Genomic DNA, 5,143 nt, shown 5'->3' with positions numbered 1-5,143 from the left:
ACACTGCTAATGAGCTACTTGATCTGTTACAAGCTTATAGACCGGAGCCAGACCCCTGGACCTTTGTGTTGGAGCGTCCAAATAATGATGGTAACAGTAGCTGTAGTAAGAAGTACAAATTAAATTTAACTCTCCGCCAGTAAATATTTTTTTCTGTGTTGCACCACCAAGGTGAAGTCTTCTAAACTCTACTTCTTTCCTTTAAAACATTGAGGACAATGTTTCGTTCTGGTTGGGGGGAGGGAATAGTCGACAATTGTGGAATTTTGGTTAAGTTTTTACTAATTTTTTGTTGTAGAAACTAACTGTTGCTAACTTTTTGTGTTGAAGATGGCTGAATATGGAGTGTAGTTACTCTAGAAACGCATTTTCTTCATTAAAAAAAAATTCCAGATATTTTCTTTTCTTTATTAATTTTTTTTTACAATCATTTTTCTTCTTCTTTCCAATTTCTCCTTTATAAATATACACTTTCAAATTTTTTGAGTCGAAGAAGGCTGAATATGGAGTATAATGCCTATAGAAACGCATCTTCTTAGTTAAAAAAAATTAAAAATTTCTATCATTTTAAGTGTAACTTTTCTAATTAGTTTTTCTGAATTATTTTCACATTTCTGCATGCATATTTTCCTTTCATGTTTATAATAGGTTGGGGGGTAGAATGTTGTTTAAAAAAAATTGTGTGATTTGTTTTAACATTGGATGACATGATTAATTTCAAATTTTAGTATTTGTATTATCTTTGGTCTTAAGCGATGTTACGCTATGTTTGCTACTCTACATGTTGATGTCGGAGACAAATATGAGTTGCTTGAAGGAATGAACATGCCATAATAAGTACCAAGTGAGTTTTTGAGCCTATCATTTTTCTTGAAGAGTAACCATTTTGCTCATTCGTTATACAGCTTAGCAGTTTATTATTATATACACGATCTCTAGATTTCTTTTGAGTTAACCCTTAAAAAAATATTGTAAAATTAAAAAAAAAGAGCAAAAAAAGAAAAAGAAAAAAATTTATGTTGCTACATCTGGGGGCTCATCTAACTAGTAGATATGGAAGATTGTTTAGAACCCTAAAAAATGATGGAAAGACCATCTTTGATTCGTTTGAGCCTTTCTAGCCATCCCTTTTGTGAAATATCCATAGTTAACCCTTTTGAGCCTTTAAAAAAATATATTTTATTTGTCAAACTTATCATCTTGACCCACTCCGATTTGGAGTATTACCCAATATCTTACAAGTTTCATCACCTATTTATGTTTGAGAAAAATGTAAATAATTATTTTGTTCAGTGAAGTTATGCCAAACAAAAGCAAAAAAAAAAAAAATTGTTGTTTCAAAAATAAAAATAACAATAATCGGTGAAATCCACCTTGCAACTTCTAAAAAAAAATTCTCTACATTTTTCTCAAACATACACTTTGTTTTCCTTATTTCCCCTCCTTTGTTAGCCATGTCCCTATCCTACGTTACGTCCTAATAAAAGTCTTTCTTGATTTTAGGGAACTATAGTCTGAAGTAGAAGCTAGTTATATGGGCTAAAAAGATGTGGTGGTGCATAAAAAAGTATAAATAAAAATAAATAAATTGGGTTGACTAGCATTTTTATTTGACTTGAGATCGTATTATTTCTAAGCTGAGGGCATATTTCTTTCATCTTGGTGGGAGCATGTGATATCACTTCTTTATTATTTTCTCTCAACTACCATTCATTGGAGTGACTATTTTTATTGGGTTTAATTTCTTTATGAGAGTGTCACTACTTCCAGTGAGATTTTGGGGTTTGACATGTCATTCTTGAAAGTAGCTATGATAAAGTCTACTGGGCTGATTCATGTGGATGGTTGATGTGGGTGTGATGTTTTTTTAGACTGGAGATAATGCTTATACTTTTATTTGATTACTATCATTAGTTTGATTGAACAAACATGAGTGTTAAAATATATATATATATATATTTTGGATTTAAATTTTTTTTTCGCTTTATTTGCTAGGGACTAGCAATAAGCTAGTTGGGTGGTGTGTTGAGTGTTAGAAAATATATATTTATAAAGGAGAAAATCATCATTTTACACTTCAAGTTTTACTAACACCCTTACTTTTATGTATTTAACCTTCTTGTGATTTAATTACGTGTGTTTTAGTTTTATTAAGTATTTTTTGCATTTTAGGGGCATCATAGTCATTTCACAATGAACGAGAGATCAGACGGCAAAATGGACATCACTTTTGAACTCAGGATGGTCGAAAACCTTAGGAGGAGCATAAAAGGAAAAACGACACTGTTCACATGTACGGTACTATTCACATGTACGGTACTGTCTGCGTTATTGTTCATGACACTGTTCACATAGATGGATCGATGACGTGGCATTGACCGATGATGTGCATTGACTTACGAGGTGTCACGATTCTGTTGGACTAAAATTCTTTTGCACTATTGATCGATGACATGGCAGTATATCAGTGGACCAAAAATCTCGCGTACGGTACATGCATTACACAGGATTATTTTCAACCAAACCGAGTCACTGTTCAACCCGGGTCAAACCGTGTTACTGTTTAAACCGCGTGGTCAAACCGCGTACTGTTGACTGATGACGTGGCGCAATCCTGAGCGTCCGAAATGTTTTTGATCTGATGGCCATGATTTACTCAATGTATCTATAAAAAGGGGGCTCTCCCCCCCTAATTTGATATCTCTAAATCCATTTTTGGGATCCATTTTTTATAATTCCTTCTCTATCTTGTATTTCTACGTATTTTAATAAATTTCCATTTTGCCCCTAGTTCAATTATGAGTAGCTAATTTTCTTTCAAGCTTGGGTTGAAGGTGAAGTCTCAACATGTGTCATGGGCTTTATTTGGTAAATTTATTTTCTTTTCCCCTCTAATTTTTGTGGATGTTTTGACTTCTCGTCGACAAATAATAATAATATTGTCTAGATACCGCATTGGTTTCACTGGCTCTCTAGTACAAGGTTATTATTATTTGGCACGATAAGCCCTTACCACCATATTGATTAGAGTGTGGTTCATGAGGTGTGGATTCCCCCCTCATGATTTAATTGGTATTAATAAGGAATATTTAGCCCATGATGCATGTTGATACGGATCCAGATACTCAAGTACGTCATTTTAATAGATTTCTATTCAATTTATTCTCGCCATTTAAATTCTAATTTTAGGATAATCCAAATCATTTTCACCACAAATCCAACCACCCTCATACAAAATTAATTCTATATATAATTAAAATTCACCTCCTTGTAGGATCGATACTCGTCACCATTGATCTATTCTACAATAGATTCTTGCACTTGCGAGTTCAATAAAATTTGCACAACAGTTTTCGACTGTCCTAAGTTCAAAAGTGATGTCCATTATGCCGTCTGATCTCTCATTCATTGTGAAATGACCATGACACCCCTAAAATGCATAGAATACTTAATTAAAATAAAATACACATAATTAAATTACAAGAGACTAAAATACATAAAAGTAGAAGTTTTAGTAAAACTTGAAGTGTAAAATGACGATTTTCTCCTTTATAAATATACATTTTCTAACACTTAACACTAATGACATGCTCTTATAAGATATGAAGCATAAAAAAAAGAAGAAACAAATTCTCAAACTGGGTGGCCAAAAGGACTTGAGGTAATGAATTAAGTCTTTTGAGCAAGTTGGGGGATTCCTGCTACTGTGTGGATTGAATAGAAAATTAGCGACAAGTGGATAACAAGTCATCTGATTTATGATTCATTTGTCCTCCAATTAGTATAATTATTCTTTACACGCGATTATTGTAATCTCCTCTTCAGATGTGATTTGTTTGTACTCAGTTTTGATTAATGAAACAATGTGAATTTTTCCTGCTCATCTGGTAGTTTGTTCTTAGCAATCCAATTCTATTTTCTTTTCTTTACTCTATTCTTTATCAATCTTGATTCCAAATCGATCTTGATTGATTAAAGATTGAAGTATTGAGTTAGTTCTTGTAATTAGCCACTACAAATTACAACAAGTGGTATGATAGCTTTGGTAATTCTTGGGTATGTCACTTCTAAAGCCATAGATTGAGAAATTCACCATTGGTGGTGATTTCTCACTCTGGAAGATGAAGATAAGACCCTGATGCCACTGCTAATTTATCAGGGCCTTGAGTCAACTCTGGGTAATGAAGATCCTAATAAAGCTACAAGTTCCATGCCTGATGAAAAAAAGTAGCACATCCAGAACATAGCCCATATTACCTTGATTTTGAGTCTTAGTGGCTCAATCTTAACGAAAATCTTTGAAAAAAAATTGATCTAAGGATATAGAATAAAGTGGAGGCACTATGCATGAAGAAGTCTTTGGCTTACAGGATTTAATTGAAGAAAAAGCTTTATACTTTTCAATAAAAGAAGGCGTTTTTATCCAAGAACACATTGATACTTTCAATAAGATCATCCTTAATCTTAAAGGGTTTGAAAATGTGAAAATTATAGATGAAAATAAAGCATTTTTCTTGCTCAGTTCACTGCCACAATCCTATAAAGGTTTTGTAGATACAATGTTGTATAGAAGAGCAACATTAACTTTAGAAGATGTTAAGGCATCATTGAGCTCAAAGGAGATTCAGAGAAATAATGGGCATGAAATCAGTAATGGAGAAGGGCTAATTGCCAGAACTAGAAAGAAAAAGGAACAGAAGAATAAGAATCAAGAAAAGGGCAAAAGAAAGAGCCAAAAAGCCGATAAGAAGAAAAAAGAAAAAGAAGTGTTTTTACTATAGCAAAGAAGGTCACTATATCAGAGACTATGCAGAGTAAAAGAAAATGGAGCATCAAGAAAAATCAGGAGATGCAGTTGTGGCTTTAGATGACTCTTCAGATGATGGTTATCACAATGTTGATCTGTTAATATCATCAAAAGGCAAACTTAGAAGATCAATGAGTGTTAAATTCTGGCTGTTCATTTTACATTTGCCCAATAAGTGTCTATTGATGGTGGTAGAGTTCTTATAGTAAACAATAATAAGTGCAAAATTATTGAAACAGGATCTGTTAAGATAAGGATGTTGGATGGGGTCTTTAAAACTTTACATGGTGTAGAGAAATTTAATCTTAGGCATGTTGGATAGCTCTGAATATTCAT

The sequence above is a fragment of the Citrus sinensis genome, chromosome 4, assembly GCF_022201045.2.
Source record: "Citrus sinensis cultivar Valencia sweet orange chromosome 4, DVS_A1.0, whole genome shotgun sequence".
Taxonomy (NCBI): domain Eukaryota; kingdom Viridiplantae; phylum Streptophyta; class Magnoliopsida; order Sapindales; family Rutaceae; genus Citrus; species Citrus sinensis.
This window is presented reverse-complemented; position numbering follows the sequence as displayed.